Source organism: Nyctereutes procyonoides, unplaced genomic scaffold (genome assembly GCF_905146905.1).
Source record: "Nyctereutes procyonoides isolate TBG_1078 unplaced genomic scaffold, NYPRO_anot_genome, whole genome shotgun sequence".
In the NCBI taxonomy this organism is placed as follows: Eukaryota; Metazoa; Chordata; class Mammalia; order Carnivora; family Canidae; genus Nyctereutes; species Nyctereutes procyonoides.
The window spans coordinates 35135445-35153896 of record NW_026575082.1 but is presented as its reverse complement, the minus strand read 5'-3'; the positions used below and the strand labels follow the sequence as shown (position 1 = coordinate 35153896).

At 34.0% G+C, this 18452-nt stretch overlaps 1 protein-coding gene across 1 annotated transcript in view; it reads right to left on the bottom strand.

Annotated features, from left to right (window-relative positions):
- The window catches only part of LOC129514645 (low-density lipoprotein receptor-related protein 1B), a 1831349-nt gene that overhangs the window by 846903 nt on the left and 965994 nt on the right, over positions 1–18452 (bottom strand). The window lies entirely within an intron of this gene.

The window sequence follows — 18452 nt, the reverse complement described above, 5'->3', positions numbered from 1 at the left end:
TCACAATTAACACAGCCAAATGCCTTATGGAGATACATTTACAACTCATATAACAAATACTCATTTCTTTAACACAATAATAGAACAAATTAACAAAGAGCAACAGTATAAAAATGGGCAAGTGCCAGTGACTTAAACTTCTGAAAGGCTGCTGCTTATCTTCTTTTATCATGAGAGAAATGCAAATTAAAATTATACTTAAATACTATTTACACTTAGCAGAATAGTAAAGATTAAACAATTGTTAACACAGAGATCCCACAGGAATATAGGTAAACAAGCCCTCCAATGCAATGTTTTTTGAAGTGTTAATTCTTCCAACCTCTACAGAGAACTATTTGGAAGTGTATACTAAGTTGAAAAAGTGAAGAAATTAAATCACACTATTCCCACTTCTAAGCAATTATCCATTTACAGTTGCATCACAAATAATAAAATATCTAGGAACAAAATTAACCAAGGAGGTAAAAGGCTTGTCTTCTGCAAACTATAAAACATTGATGAAAAAATTAAAGATGACACAAACAAATGGAAAGATGTACCATGCCCATGGACTAGAAGAATTAAGAGTGTTAAAATGTTCATGCTACCCAAAGAAATCTACAGACTCAATGCAATTCCTAGTAGTATTTCTCAAAGATCTACAATGAATAATCCTCAAATGTGTATGAAATCACAAAAGCCCTCAAAGAGCCAAAGCAATCTTGAGAAAGAACAAAATTGGAAGTATCATAATCACAGATTTCAAAAATATACTACAAAGCAATAGTAATCAAAACAGTATGGCACAGCACAAAAACATAGACACATTGGTCAATAGAACAGGATACAGAGCCCAGAAATAAACCCATGCTTATATGGTCAATTAATCTTCAATAAAGGAGGCAAGAATATCCAATAAGGAAAAGATGGTTTGTTTGTTTTTTTCAATAAGTATTGTTGAGAAAACTGGGCAGCTATAGGCAAAAGAATTAAACTGTACCACTTTTTCATATACACAAAAACTCAAAATAGACTAAAAGATCTAATTGTGAAAATTGAAACCACAAAACTAAAAACAAAACAAAACAGGCAGTAACCTCCTGGACATTAGTCTTAGCAATATATTTACAGATTTGTCTCTTTAGGCAAGAGGAACAAAAACTATAATAAACTTTGGGACAATATCAAAATAAAAAGCTTTGGCACAGCAAAGGAAACCATCAACAAAACAAAAAGACAACCTATTGAATGGGAGAATATATGTGCAAATGATATATCCAATAAAAATTTAATATCCAAAATATATAAAGTAGTTATATAAGCCAACTCCTACCACCACCAAAAAAAAAAAATAAATAACAATAAACCAATTAAAAATAGGCAGGGGTTCTTGGGTGGCTCAGTTGGTTTTGAGTCCAACTCTTGATTTTGGCTTGGGTCAGCATCATGGAATTGAGTCCTGCATTGGGCATCATGCTCAGCAGGGAGTCTGCTTGGGATTCTCTCCCTCTTCCTTTGCTCCTCCCCCTGCTCTCTCTCTCTTTCTCTCCCTCTCTCTCTCTCTCTCAAATGAATAAATAAATCTTTTAAAAAAATGGGCAGAAGACCTGAGTAAACATTTTCCCAAGACAACATACAGATGGACAACATAACAAAAATGCCCCGTATCACTAATCATCAGGGAAATGCAAATCAAAATTATAATGAGATATCACCTCACACCTGTCAGAAAGGCTAAAATCAAAAGGAGACAAAATAAGTGTCAGTGAGGATGTGGTGAAAAGGAAACCCTGTGCACTGTTGGTAGGAATGTACATTGGTGTACCACTATGGAAAACTGTATGGAGATTCCCCTCAAAATTAAAAAGAGAACTATCCTATAATTTAGTAATCACACTACTGGGTATTTACCCAAAGAAAATGATATATGCACACCTATGTTTGTTGCAGCATTATTTACAATAACCAAAATATGGAACTGAACTAAGTATCCAACAACAGGTGAAAAAATAAAGATGTGTATATGTGTGTGTGTGCATTATATGTATATATATATGCATTCTATTATAATAATATATATAATATTATATATAATAATATATATAATATATATAAATTCTATAAAAATATGTAATTATATAATAATATATATTCTATCTATATATAATGCACACACACATATATATACACAATGAAATATTAGACATAAAAATAAATGAAATCTTGCCATTTGTGACAATGTGAACAGACCTAGAGGATATTATGCTAAATGTAATATGTCAGACAGAGAAAGACAAGTATCATATAATTTCACTTATTTGTGTAATTAAAAAAAAAAAAAACCAAATGAACATGCAAATTAACTAAAAACCAAATAGACTCTCAAATACAGAGAAAAAACTAGTGGTTGCCAGAATGGAGCTGCGTTGAGAGAAGGGTATTAAGTATTTCTAGTTATAAGATAAATGAGTCACAGAGGTGAAAAGTACAGCATGTGGAATATAGTCAATAATATGGTAATAGTGTTGTATGGTGGCAAATGATGACAACACTTACTGTGATAAGCACTGAGTGACGTATAGAACTGTCCACTCACTATGTTGTACACCTGAAATTAATGTAACATTGTATGTCAACTGTACTTCAATGATTAAAAAACAAAACAGGACTAAAGACCTCCAATGAATCAATCAATAATGATTCCATGTTGGTTAACAGAAATCACTCCACATATTCTGTGAGACAAAAATGTACCTTGATGTAATTTTACACCAATAACATTTTTCAACAGCATGCATTTCTGATTTAAGTTACTTGTTTTTGCTGTTACTGCTTTATGTTACATCAACTTTGAACCTGACTGAGAATTTCTACCCAGAGTAAAGTGATGCTCGCAGGTCCCTGGTGCCACAGGAAAAATTCTAAAAGCTGTTTAGATAGATAATTTATATTTCAAATAGTTCCTTCTGAAATCTCTTCCAGGTTATTCCCAAATTAAACATATTTAATCATAGCAGCAGTTTTTATGGCTACCTGCAATATTTCTTTCCTCACAATATTGCATGTCTTTTGGTACATTGGTTTCATCTGTTTTAATTTTCCCTCCTGTACATAAACTCTGTTAAGTAAATATGCTAGTAAGTAGAGTCAAACAAAATTCAAAAGATGATGAGATCAGGCGATTTATTAGATGAGTAACATGAGGCAAATTTTTTAGCTATTCACTTCCTCTATTTCTTTTAATGTAAAATGAGGATAGTATCTACCTCATAATATTATTTTGAAGATTAAAAGGAGCAATCTTAAAGCAGATAGAACTCTGGTTCATAATAAATGCTCAATTTTACTACTTTTTCTTTCTCTGTAAATGCTCACTCCAAAGCCATTCATAACTTATTTACTGCGTTAGCATCACGACAGGTGTATTATATGTTCTTTTCATCTGTGCATTGCACTTGTAATTGATGAATGGATACATGGATAATTTTACCAACCACCAGTGGTTTCAACTACTGATGGTCTGTTCTTAAGACTGCAAATTCAGATACCTTTTCTTTCTTTCTTTTTTTTTATTTATGATAGTCACAGAGAGAGAGAGAGAGAGAGAGGGAGAGAGAGAGAGAGAGACAGAGACATAGGCAGAGGGAGAAGCAGGCTCCATGCACCGGGAGCCCGATGTGGGATTTGATCCCGGGTCTCCAGGATCGTGCCCTGGGCCAAAGGCAGGCGCCAAACCGCTGCGCCACCCAGGGATCCCTCAGATACCTTTTCTAAAACCCAGTCCTATATTCCTAACTGCCTACTAGGTAATTACACCTAGTATCTCCGATATCTCAAGCTTAATGATTTATAATGGAATGCATAATGTCTTCCCAAACATACATAAAACCACACACACACACACACACACACACCACAGAGAGAAACAATCAAATTTCTTACTCTGTTACTTCCAATTTCAGTGATTACACCACAATCCACTGAATCACTCAGACAAGAAACAAGGAAGTCACTCTCTTATCCCTTTCCCTGTCCACCAAACACAAACAGGTTATCTTGTCCTGCTGTTTCTACTGACTTAATACCCTCCCCCATCTACCTCAATTGGAATGCAGCCACAGATTACAGCCAGGTCTCTCTACTTCAGTTTTTTACTATTATAAACCATTCTTTATGTCCTATCAAAATCATCTTTTAAAATGAAATCTCATTCTCTAACTTTCATTCAGAGTCTTTTAGGGGTACCTGGGTGGCTCATTTGGTTAAACATCCAACTCTTGGTTTTAGCTCAGGTAGTGATCTCAGGGTCACAGGATCCAGACCCAGGTCTGGCACCTTGCTTGGCACAGAGTCTGCTTGAGATTGTTTTTCCCTCCCTCTCCCTTTTGCTCCTCCCCCACCCCTGGTTTGTGCTTTCTCTCTCTCTCATGAATAAATTAATTAATTAATTAATTAATTAATCCTAATTAATCCAGAATAGTTCTTTCAAGCTCACATTAAGTACATGCTTCTCTTTGGAGCTTTATCTGTCCTATAGAGGATTTACTAGGCCTCGCTTTAATTCAAACTTGAAGAGGAAAATATATATATTTTTCTAAATAAAGTACATAGTACATTGAAAACAGAATGAAAGAAAGTACAGATTACTGTTTACCTTTAGTAAAATAAGAGTCCTCATATTGAAAATCAACAATAAAAAATAAGCAACAGTAGGAGAAAAATTATTATAAATCTATCATGGTCCAGGGTCTCTGGTACATGCATTAGTATTCATATTCTATATTATTGTATTTCATTTACCATTATGTCTTTGCCCTATGGGTTATTAACATTCATGTAAACTATAGTTAAAGAAACCATAGTTCGTAAATCCAAGGTTTATATGATGCTCCTGCAGCATCTCAAGAGTAGGATTAGAAATTTTAATATTAAAACATAAATGTTATCACTAGCTATAATCAATATATTTTGATACTGCAAATTAAAGGAACTGAAGATTGGATTTCAAATACCCCTTAATGTAAAAAGGTGAGAGAGAGAGAGAGAAAGAGAAAGATAGAGAGAGATTCTCTCTGAGGGGAGAAATTAGTAGAAAAAAAATAACATACAAAGAATTACATAGTTTTAGTAGAAACCTCTTATTCCTCTTATTCATATAATTTTACTAAGTCCTTTACAAAATTAATAAAAATGTATACCGACTAGCACACAGTATAGAAACATTTGCTACATAGAAACACTGTAGAATTAAATTGCAATTTATCTATATAGTGCAGTTGTCTTTAGAATTTGTTTCCAAAATATAATGAATGAGCATCAAGAGTGCTCTAGGAATGATTTTGTATATAAGCCTCTGAAAGTGGGAGTTTTAGCTATGACTCAAAGTATTGAAACAACAAACAAGGATATACTATTATAGGGAGAAATTAAAACAACGTTTATAATAACCATCTAAATACACACAGAGACACAGACAAGAGGTAGAATTAACAATAAACTAAATGTCCATTTGCTGTCAAATTCCCTCCCTTAAAGCTATCTAGTTTAATGGATCTCCTTTATAAAACTGGCATGGTGAGAGTAGATTAGCTTAGTTAAATTAGAAATGTATGCAGTTATTTTTGAGGAACATGATTTGATCACCAAGACTGAATAATACTCTAGACATTACTAGACTCCTTGGAATTTTCCCAGGTCACATACAAGTATTGAGTGTCTGCATGTTGTTCAGCTGCAATATTTTAAAACATTTTCCCAGAATACTTCAGGGCTGTATTTCCCCCACTGTCAAGTGATGTGTGTTCAGGGAATGCAAACTAATTACCCTAAGCAAAACATAATTAAGGAGGGAACTTTACTCCAAAAACATCACATAATACTTCCCACATACAAATAAAAATGATTTCTGAATTAGGTTTTACATGATTCATTACTATTGTGTACAACTTGTGCAGATAATGGGGAGTGGACTATATTAGTTATTACTAATACAGTTAAGATCAAATGGAACTATAAAGCCTCCCCAAAAAATTCACTTAGGTACGATTTTAAAATATAAAAGAACATACACTATATATTTAATTTTCTACAAAGCTCTGTATGGTTAGATACTTTGTAATTTTATTATTTTTTTAATTTTTAAAAAGATTTTATTTATTTACTCATGAAAGAGAGAAAGAGGCAGAGACATAGGCAGAGGGAGGAGTAGGGGGCCTGATACAAGGGGCCTGATGCAGACTGGATCCCAGGACTCTGGGATCAGGACCTGAGCCAAAGGAAGACACTCAACCACTGAGATGCCCAGGTGTCCCAATACTTTGCAAATGTATGAAGTATCTGTGTGCAGGGGATATTGCTGAGTTTAAAAGAGGTTTAACTAGAAAGTAGAATAAAGCAGGTTTTAGGTAAGAATTTATATCCTTAAGGAACTTGACAAGTCTTGATTGTACTGATTTTGAATCCTCACTGTTCCCTTTCATTAACACTAATGTTTCAAAGCTTGAATATAAAGCTCAGATTCCTAAGTTGCATAGTAATAATGAATTTTAACAAAGTAGAAATTAATCTATACAAAAGAAGCATTTTTCCTAGCCTCAATTCTCTTCTCTTTATTTTTTTAAGATTTTATTTATTTATTTGAGAGAGAGATGGTGAGAGGGAGCACAAACTAGACCATGAGCAGGGGGGAGAGGGAGAAGCAGGCTCCCAGTGAGCAGCGAGCCTGAAGTGAGGCTCTATCCCAGGACCCTGGGATCACTACCTGAGATGAAGGCAGATACTTAATCGACTGCATCCCCCAAGGTGCTCCAGTTCCCTCATCTTTAAAAGAGAGCTTCAAATGTGACTGGGTGGCTCAGTCGGTTAAGGGTTTGCCTTTGGTTTAGATCATAAAATCAGGGTTCTGGGACTGAGCCCTTGTCAGTCTCCCTGCTCAGAGGGGAGCACTTGTGTGCTCTCTCTCTCAAATAAATAAATAAAATCTATTTTTTAAAAAAGCTTTACAAGAGAGCTTCATTTATTTAAAGGCAAGGACTTTCAATTTTATTTCCCTTTCCATTTTAATATCTAATGGCTTTCATTTATTCAAAGCAATTTAATAAGTTTTTACTGTGTGTCACATAATACATATAACGGGAGACTGGATATAAAATGATGAGCAAAAACATACTTGATCTGATGGCAAATTAGTTAAGAAAAATGTACTTGCTTGCAGATATCCACCAAAGAATCATCTACATAATTTCTTTTTTTTTTTTTACATAATTTCTTAATGCTCTGAAACTGCTAATTAGGTAAAGGGAAGATATATAGGTTAAACCATAAACTTGCTTTGGTATTTCAGAGTAGCAGAACTTCTATCAAAGACAAATTAAAGAAGATATGTGTGGCATGATTATGGAAAAGTTCATATAAACTTCTGAATTAAAATAAAATGCAAACTGCACTTATCTCTGCAATTCAATTCGATGGATACTTTTTTTCCTTCCAGCTGAAAGCAAAGAATATTGAATTATGAGATACTACAAAATGTCTAATGATGCTAACAAAATTAGCACTTTTTCATTGTTTTTTAAAAATAATCCACTATGAATATTAAATTAGGCCAGTTTTAAAACCATGTGAAATGAGACTTATTGGATAACCCTGTCAATTTCTCTGTCATAGAACATCCTCTCTACTGTTACAATTTTAAATACTTTGTCAAATTCAGTTTTAAAGACTCAAGCAAAAGGTCTAAGGCACATCAGCCTAATAGACTTAGCATTAGGAAATTAGGTTAAATGTTAGTTATAGAGGGGAGAAAAGTGCCCACATCTCTGTAGGTTCTCAGAACTGCTGCATATGTGTCATCGTTCCTGGAATACTGGCCAGAGAACATGGCACTTCCTGGACTTAGAAGAACCTACCAGCTTACCAGAATTTCTGATCCCTCGATAAGATTCAAAGTTGTGCATCTTGCAGGCAAGATGTAAGGGCTTCCAGGAACTGCCTGCCTTAATATTGAAAGATTTACTGAGGTTAAAAAAAAAAAAAAAGAAAGAAAGAAAGAAAAAGGAAAAGCTAAATGTCTTGGTCCTCCAAGTTTTAGAAATATATGGCACACATAAAAATATTTGATTCAGCAACAACTAATAGGGAATGAGGTTGGGATTTGAACCCAAGTTTCAAGTTCTGAACCTAGACTTTTAAGTACTGTACCTGGAAGATACCCAAAGGGATATTTTACTAGATAGATATTGTTATAATATGGCTTCATGTCTAACAGTTTTGTATTAAATGGATTTTTATAAATTTATGAGATGTAGTACCTAGAAATATCTCTCAAAAAAACACCAGTGTGTACACACACACACACACAAACACACACACACAACGCACAAACATATACACACACAGATATAATGCTTATATACAAGTACTATTTGCATATTAATCTACACAAACAAAGAATGGAGCACTCTGGTGAGTGCTATCAATAAGTCCTGATAAATTGTGGCTCAACATAGATAGCATTAACATTCTGGAATATCATTTTGAATCTGATAACTGAAAACAAATGCCCAGGTCATTGAAACTAATCCTTCTTTTGGGATAGGTGATTTTAATGGTGTTCTCAAGTTTATTTGGTATTTTAAAATCTTCTGATTGGGGTACCTTGGAGTCTCAGTCATTAAGCAGCTGGCTTCGGTTCAGGTCATGATCTCGGGGTCCTGAGATCAAGCTCAACATCAGGCACCCTGCTCAGCGGGGAGTCTGCTTCTCCCTCTCCTCTTACCCCTCTGCACCTCTCATGTGCTCTCTTTCTGCTCTCCCTCTCAAATAAATAAAATCTTTAAGACAATAAAATAAAATAAAATAAAATCTTCTGATAAAAAAGACTACGTTTATTAAGATTGTTCTCATGTCCTTTACTGATTAGTAGTATTTTATGTATAGAAAATAAAGTTTTCTCGTGTCTCATAAAGTGTTTAGGCTTGCAGCTGGTCAGGAGGGCAGAAGATGAAAAGTCCACCATTAAAACTAAGTAGAACACCTAGCTTCCAGATATTTAAAAAAATAATAATGTTATTTGTGTTCCACACAATTGAAAGATAGCTTTGATATTCATAGGGGAATATTTGTTGCTGATATAAGAAACAATGAATACAAGGAAATGAGAAATTTACATTTAACTATTGTGCAAAAGAGTGGCTTGCCAGAAATCATCCAATTCTGAAACAAGGGCTTTCTAGAATTGAGGGGAATTTTTATTTGGTATATTCATCAAAACTCTGGTTTCAAGTGCAGAATCCCAATTTAAAACAATGAAATGGGATGATGTGAAATAAAATAATGGAATATGTATTGGCTCACTAACTGAAATTCCAGAGTTAGATCTAGGTTCTTGTATAACTAAATATTCAGAAGCTCGTACTGTATCATGGGGAAGAACCAAGGATCCATTCTCTGTCTCTGCTTTACTCTTCTGTTTTCCTCTGTATTGACTTCATTTCCAGATTTTACATCTTGACTCCTGGCAGCTCCAGGCTTTTACCCTAACTTCCACATCCAAAGAAAAGAGAACTATCTTCCCCTAATGGTTCCAGCATTACATAGTTTAAAGGTATTATCACATTAGTGAGTCAGATTTGTCTAGCAGACCTCATTCTGAACTATTATGAGATTAGCTTCATAAATATTTAAAGTGCCTTAACTTTTTAAAAAAGTTTATTTATTTTCATAATCTCTATGTCCAACATGGGTTCAAACTCACCACCCCGAGACCAATGGTTGCTTGCCCTTCCAAATGAGCCAGCCAGGCACCCCACAAAGTGCTGTAACTTCCTCATCTATAAAAAGACCTGTTTCTACCACCAAGGATTTTGGGAACAATTAGTTAATCTAGTCAAACCTCTTGAAAGAATTCTTGGCACATAAAACCATTAGCTAACACTATTTTTTTTTCCAAATGAGCCTTTATAATCATTGACCTAAATTGAATCATACCTTTGCCTAAACCATTGTAGCTAGGATATTGGAATATTCTGATTCAATTAGGTTGATATTACCCAAGTAAATTCTGGAGAAAATGAGATTAAGGCCATCTCCACCCAGATCTATATTCTGTGGAGGTATATTTTCACCAAAAAGAAAATTTGATAGCTATTTTCAGAAGAAAAGACAATAGACATTCAGTGAGCAATACAGATATATTTTGCCTATGTGAAATGATAAGGTTAAAAAGCACATATAAAATTTTATAAATGCCATTAAAAGTGTATCCAAATTTTAATTACTGGGCTGCATTCATTCTAAGAAAAAAGATGATAAAAAGTTGTATTTTTGTTTTTAGTTAGAAGAATGCATTCCTTTTTCCCCCAGTGGCTGTGGATTTTTCAAATTTTCCTTTTATTTATCAACTAGAGTTAACTAGTAATATAATTCTTTTTCTTGGTTAACATTAAATGTTAATTCAAGGGAATTAATTTCACTGCTAAAATCTGGTGATTTTACATTTGTATCTTTGAATGTTTAGCAGTAATTATAGCCAGTGTACTTTATCTTTTTTTTTTTTAGTGCACTTTATCTTAATACACATGTGGTTTTATCTATCTTTGTATCTATTTTCTTTGTGTTTTTTTTAAATCCACATGAGTGAAATCATCTTTGTTTTTCTCTAACTTATTTAGCTTAACATTGTACTCTCCAGCTCTATCCATGTCATTTAAGTGGCAACATTTCAATCTTTTTTTTTTTATTGTGTGTGTGTAAATGTGTGTGTGTGTGTATCACCTCTTCATCCATTCATTGGTCGAGGGACACTTGAGCTGTTTCCATAGTTTGGCTATTGTAGATAATACTGCTACAAATATTGGGATACTTGTATCCCTTTGAATTAGTATTTTTGTATTCTTTGAGTAAATATTTAGTGGTGTAATTGCTGGGTTATTGTGTAGTTCTATTTTTAACTTTTTGAGGAACTTCCATACCTTTTTTCCACAATGGCTGCACCAATTTGCATTCTCACTGACAATGCAAGAGAGCCCCCCCCCCCCTTTCTCCACATCCTCACTAGCAGCTGTTTCTTCTTGTTTCTGTTTTCTTAGCATTTATGGATCCTGGGAAAGTTTGCCCATTCTATGCTAACTATAATAATAAAAATATGTCCAGGTACAACGTTGAATTATATTGAAAATCTTACCAGGCATTTGAAGGGTCATGTTTTGACTAAACAATTACAATTATTGACAATACGATATTAACAGGATTCTCAGGGGAAAATTAAAAAAGAAAAATAAAGAAAATAAAATGCAAAATAGAAAAGTATATTCAAGGTGTTTCAAAGAGCATTATGAAATAGTATATAGATATATTTCTCAACTGATAGTCTACTGATGTAATAGTACAAATTAAAACTTAGTTTAGTGTGAAACAGGTCTCCATTTCTGTCCATAAAATCCACTCTCCCTGGACTTCTTAAGTTTGGGGAATGTGTTTTAGGTGTATGATGGCTACATAAATTTAATTAGATGAGATCGGGTGCGTTCAGGGTGCTATGGCCGTAGACGATAAATTTAATTAAGCCCATAAAGTACATTTGAATCTCTCATACAACATCAACTCCTACTTATTCCCCTTCTCTTTTTTCTATTTCCTAAATACTACTATTTCCAAAAAACTTACATTTCAAAATCCTACCATCTCAAGAGGTATTGCTCTCTTTCATTGCATTTTATTATATTTACCTATTGATCAAAAATGGAAAAGTTCACCTCACAAATCCACAAACAAAGGCTGTTTGTATACAGCACTGGGATCTCAGGATGGGTTTCAGCATTTGATATTAGATCTTTTGATTTCTCTTAATCTATTTTGTGATTATTTCTGGTTTGCAATCTATTGGATTATTTCTGTCTTAGTGGCCATCTTATCTTTTCCACTACTGTGCTTACATTTATTCTGTATTGTAGGCCTTCAGGGTTATAGGAAATCACCAGTGATTCAAACTTGAGATACAAGGACTACAGTATTATTAGGTAGGCTAGTCTCTACCACATGTCTGAGAAAGTGGCCCAAGTCATACTCTAGACAACTGACATTTTGTTTAACCACCAGTTATTATATTTTTTCTTTATTTGTCTTATGTATGCTTTTGACCCTTGGGTAAATTGTCTGAGACTACTAGTTTTTCTTTGTGTCTGTAAGTTAGAAACCTCCCTAGCCCATTTTATTTTTTCCAGTTTTCTGGAGATATAATTGACATGTGACAATGTATTAGTAAAAGGTATACAATACATATTGCAACATGGTTACAACAATAAGTTCAGTTAACATCTATCACCTTACATAGTTGATCATTTTTCTTTCTTGTGATGAAAACTTCCAAGATTTACTCACATACCAACTTTCAAACATACAATCCAACATTGTTAACTATGGTCACCATGCTGTATATCACATCCTCCAAACTTATTTATCATATAATTAGGAGTTTGTACCTTTTGACCACATTTACCCATTTCCTCTACTCCACATCCTCTCTTTTTCAATAATCACTAATCTGTTCTTTGTTTCTAGGAGTTCAGATTTTTAGAGTCTTCATATAAATGAAATCATATAGTATTTGTCTTGTTCTGTAAGACTAATTTTATTTAACATAACACCCTCAAGATCTACCTCTGTTGTTGCAAATGCTAGGATTTCCTTCTTTTTATGGCTGAATGATATCTGTGTGTGTCGGTGTGCAATATTTATTTTTTATCCATTCATTTTTTGATGGACACTCAGGTTGTTTCTATGTCTTGACTACTGCAAGTAATAGTATAATGAACGTGGGTGTGCCAATATTTCTTTGAGATAGTAATGTCATTCCTTTCTGTTATGTCCCCAGATATATTTCCGAATCATATACTAGTTCTGTTTTTTTTTTATTTTTTTTGAGGAACTTTCATACTGTTTTAAATAGTGACTACAACCGCTGACATTCCTGTACACAGAGCATAAGGATTCCCTTTTCTCCACATCATTGCCAACACCTGTTATCACTGATCTTTTAAATTAATCATTTTAACTGGTATTAGGTTATATCTCATTGTGGTTTTGATTTGCACTTCCCTGATTATTAGTAATGTTGAGCACTTATTCATGTACTTGTTGACCATCTGTGTGTCTTCCGTGGAAAAATTTCTATTCAAATCCTTTGCCCATTTTATAAAAATTAGATTGTGTTTTTAGTTATTGAATTGGATTGGATGAGTATTAACTTCTTATCAGATATATGATTTGCAAATATTTTCTTCTCTTCTATAGATTGCTTTTTTGTTTTGTTGATGATGTTCTTTGCTGTGCAGAAGCCTCTTTAGTTTGATATAGTAGTACCACTTATTTATTTTTGCTTATTTATTTGTTGCCTTTGCTTTGGTATCAAATAAAAAAATCATTGTCAAGACCTGTGTCTAGGAGCTTACCTCATGAGTATTCTTCCAGGATTTCTATGGTTTCAGGTCTTACATTCAAGTCTTTAATCCATTTTGACTTGATTTTTGTGTATGGTTAAGACAGTGGTCCAGTTTCATTTATTTGCTTGTGGCTGTCCAGTTTTCTCAGCACCATTTTTGAAGAGACTATCCTTTCCTCATTATATATTTGTGGCTCCTTCATTGTAATTTTATTGACTATATATGCATGGATATATATTTCTGGGCTCTCTATTCTGTCCATTGTTCTATGTGTCTGTTCTTACACCAATACAGTATGGTTTGATTGCTATAGTTTTGTAATATAGTTTGAAATCAGGAAGTGTCATGCTTCTAGCTCTGAAGCTAGAAGCTAGAATCTTTAGGAATATATATTTTTACTGTTTCCATGAAAGATGCCATTGGAACTTTGATAAGGGTTGCATTGAATTTTTAGATTGCCTTGAATTGTATTGACATTTTAATAAAATTAATTCTTCCAATACACGAGCTTATAAAATCTATCCACTTCTTTATGTCTTCTTTATTTCATCAGTATCTTTCGATTAGCAATAATTGTTCCTCGGATAAACCTCATTGGCTATGATACTGCCATTGTGCAAAGCTTATTTCATCAGTATCTTATAGTGCTCAGATGTGTTCAGAGTACAGATCTTTCTCTTCCTTGGTTATAGCTATTCCTAGATATTCAATTCTTTTTGATGCAAGTATAAATAGGATTGTTTTCTTAATTTCTATTTCTGATTGTTACTGAAGTATAGAAATGCAACTAATTTTCGTGTATTGACTTTGTATCCTGCAACTTTCCTGAACTTGTTTGCTAGTTTTAACATTTTTTTAATGAAGCCTTTTTAACATTTTCTATATAATTATTACACTATTTGCAAATGGAGACAGTGGTACTTCTTTCTGCTTAAAATGCTTTTTTTTTAAAGATTTTATTTATTTGTTCATGAGAGACAAAGAGAGAAAGAGAGAGAAGCCGAGACACAGGCAGAAGGAGAAGCAGGCTCCATGCAGGGAGCCTGACTTGGGATTTGATCCCAGGTCTCCAGGATCACGCCCTTGCCTGAAGGTGGCTATAAACCACTGAGCCACCTGGGATGCTCTTTAGATGCTTTTTAAAGTTTTTTCTTACCTAATTGTTCTGGTTAGGAATTTCACTACTATGTTAAACAAAAGTGGCAGAAGTAGGTAAAGTTGTCTTGTTCCTGATCTTAGAGGAAAGACTTGCAGCTTCCATCATTGAGTATGATATTAGCTGTGGGTTTGTCATAAATGGCTTTTATTATGTTGAGGTATGTTCCCTCTTTATCCATTTTCTCAATTTCCTTTTTAAACCATAAATGGATATTGAGTTTTGTCAAATCCTTTTTCTGCATCTATTGAAATGATCATTAGTTTTTTATCTTTCATTTTGTTTTCACACTGATTGATTTGCACATGATCTTTGTTATTTACTATCTCCTAACTTTAGGCTTAGTTTGTTCTTTTTCTAGTTCCTTAAAGTGTAAAGTTAGGTGGTTTGAGATTTTTTAATGTAGGCATGTATTACTATGAATTTCCCTCTTAGAACTGATTTTGTTACATCTAAGTTTTGATATATTGCATTTCTACTTTCTCTAGCCCACTTTTTTAAAAAATGATTTTATTCATTTATTCATGAGAGACAGAGAGAGAATGCAGAGACATAGGCAGAGGGAGAAGCAGGCTCCTTGCAGGGAGCCCAATGTGGGACCCCATCTCAGGACTCCAGGATTAAGCCCTGGGCTGAAGGCAGACACTCAACCACTAAGCCACCCAGGCATCCTGCCCTCTTTGTGATAGTAAAGTAACTAGCACATTATACTTTATGATCTATGTGTAATTGTAGCCCTGTTATGTTTGTGCCTACATTTTTAAGAATAGTTTCAGGGATTATTGATGTTTGCATTCTACTAGGTGTGTTGCATTATAGCAATGCTTCTCCATTAGAGGCAATATTATGTTTCCTCTCTCTTCCCTCAAGACATTTGACAATATATAGAAAGACTTTTGCTTGTCACAACCTGAGGGGAAAGATATTCTACTAGAACCTAGGGTGTAGAGCCTAATGATTCTGCTGTTAAACATTCTATGAAAAAAAAATATTCTATGATCTACAAGATCCCCTAAATCAAAGAATCATCTGGATTAAAATGTGGATAGTTACAAGGTTGAGAAGCTGAACACTACTCTGTGATATTTAATTTCTATAGACAGATCTATTATATAATGTAAAGAATCATAGAAAAGATTTAAATTGTTACTACCATTATTTTCAAAGATTGAAATAAGTTTCTAAAAAGGATTTGGTAGCCTTGTTTAATAGTAGAATAAGTTAACCTGATTATGAGTTGAAATGATCAACTCTACTTTTTGCAATTTCCTTTACAAGTTCCTTTATAATTACTACCAGTAAAAGCTTAGGAGTTTAAGTGCATATTTTCTCTCCATATTTTCAGAAGAAACATAAAAGAGCTAAATTAAATGTAAGAAGTTTTGAGATCAGTATTAAATGTTGATGTCAACCCCCTTGCTTTACCCACAACAAAATCATAGACCAATGCTACAGAAGTAGAAAATACAAAGTATGAAATAGAAGTCCACTTAGAGACTCCTCATCCTGTAAATCCTTAAATTGAAAATTCCTTATTTGGACTAAGACTTCTCTCTGGGGGCCTAGATTTAAAAAATATATACTTTATAAATACATATATAAAGAAAGACCACTTGAAAGTTTCTTAGCTTGCTGAAAAATTTGATTAAATCCTCCTAATATCCAAGTTTGAAATTTTTTTCTAAGAAAATTAGGTTGTATACTTTTGCTTATAGCTAGAGGTGAAAGTTACAAACTAAATTATAAGGTCTTTTAAAATTCGAATAATATTTTCACTTCTAGCCAAGTTGAACTAACAAGAACTGGATTTACCCGTTTGCTTGAAACAATAAATAAGTAAGTAAATAAATAAATAAATAAATAAGCCAAAAGGCACAAAACAGCATTTTTTAAAACAATGAACATCAGGTAATAAAAGACAGTGATCACTCAGAAATGATTAGCACATGACAATAGCTCTATTTTTGCCCTAACTACTGCCTTTAAAGTGTTTCTAGGCCATAGTTTAGGAAAGAAAAACTGAGGGAGAGCCCAGCAGACACCTTAAGGAGAAGACTGTATCTAGAAAGAACAAGGTAGAGTAAAAAAACAAAAAACAAAACAAACAAACAAACAAAAAAAAACAGTGCACATAGAACTTCAAAGATCTTCAGAGGATTCTTGTCAAGTCCTCAGCATGGGACACAAATATGTGAGGAAATTAACCAAAAGAAATCATCCATGAAAAGAATCATCCAAAAAAATGTAGAGGAGCACTGCATGTACTTACAGAGGAAATAATACCTGTTTGCTCACCAGTCAGACTGAAAACTCATAATCTGTAGCACTGGAATAGAGTACTTCAGAATTTCTTGCCTTAATAGTTGGAAATAATTAGCCCCCAAATGAACATTTCTCCAGATTCAATGAACAATCATAAGTGTAAGAATCAAAAGGATCCAGCTGTTTTCAAGTAATCAACTGCATCTCAGAACAAAGATCAAAAAACCTTATGCGACCACAAAAAATATTCAGCGAACAGTAAAGAAAGTAAAATTCCCAATGCCTGACATGCCATCAAAATTATTAGGCAGGAAAACACAATTCATAATGAAGAGAATAATCAATCAAATGTGACCCTAAACTAACAAAGATATTAGAATTAGGAGAGGGGGAAAAAAAAGAATTAGGAGAGGAGGTAAGTCGAGACAGAAAAATATCTTTAAGACACAAATCAAACTTATTTATTTATTTATTTATTTATTTATTTATTTATTTATTTGAGAGAGAGAGAGAGAGAGAGAGAATATGGGGGGGTGGCATAGGGAGAGAGAAACCCAAGGAGACTTTGTGCTGAGCACAGAAGCCATTGCAGAACTTGATATCACAACTCAGCTCAGACCTGAGCCCAGACTGAGTCAGATGTTCAACTGACTGACACTGAGGTGCCCCAAATGAAACGTCTAGAAAAATAAATACTATAATACGTCAGATGGAAATTATTTTAGTTGGTCTTAACGGAAGATGTGATATGGCAGAAAAAATATTAATGAATTTAAAAGCCTAATAATAGAACTTGTTAAAATAAAATATGCAGGAAAAAGAACAGAGAAGGAGACAAAGGCATACGTGAGCTAAGGGATAATTCCACTTGGCTCAGTTTATGGATAATTGGTGTCCCTTATGGTGGCAAGGGGACAATAAATAAATGCATCATGGCCTAAAGTATTTTACAGAATTGAAGAAAACTATAATTCTACCCATTGAAAGAAAAACAACTTAACCTCCAACATAACATGTAATAACATGAAAGAAAATATAAAAGGCAGAGGAAGGACTAAGATGGCAGAGTAGCAAGAGGACCCTAGGCTTGCTTCACCCCTTAAACACAGCTAAATAAATGAATCATTCTGAATACCCAAGAAATTGATCTGAGGACTGACAGAACAAAAGCACAACAAGAGGAAGAGAAGCAACATATGGAAGGTAGGAAATGCAAAGACATGATTTGGGAGGGAAGTAGATTGGCAGTGCTATGGAAGGGAGGGAGTCCTTGTCATGGAGAGAGGCCAGGAAGAGAGAGCAGTGCACAAGGGATGTCACACAAGAAAAAATATTTCCCCAAAGACCTTGGGAAAAGGAGAGGGGCTGGTTTTCATGAATTTTTACAACCAGTGGGTCTCAAAGACTAGCATTTTAGAGATCCATGGTGTGGCTGGTGTGGAGCCTGGCAGATGCAGCAGTGTTCCTGTGGAGAAGGAGGACAGATAGACTAGTAGTGTATGGCATGATCTGAGGAACCCCTGGATGCTTCTCCCTTCTTAGAATGCATCTGGGAAAGGTGCAATTGCCTCTCTGGGACAAAAGAACTGGCAGGTGCACCTCAACAATGGTGT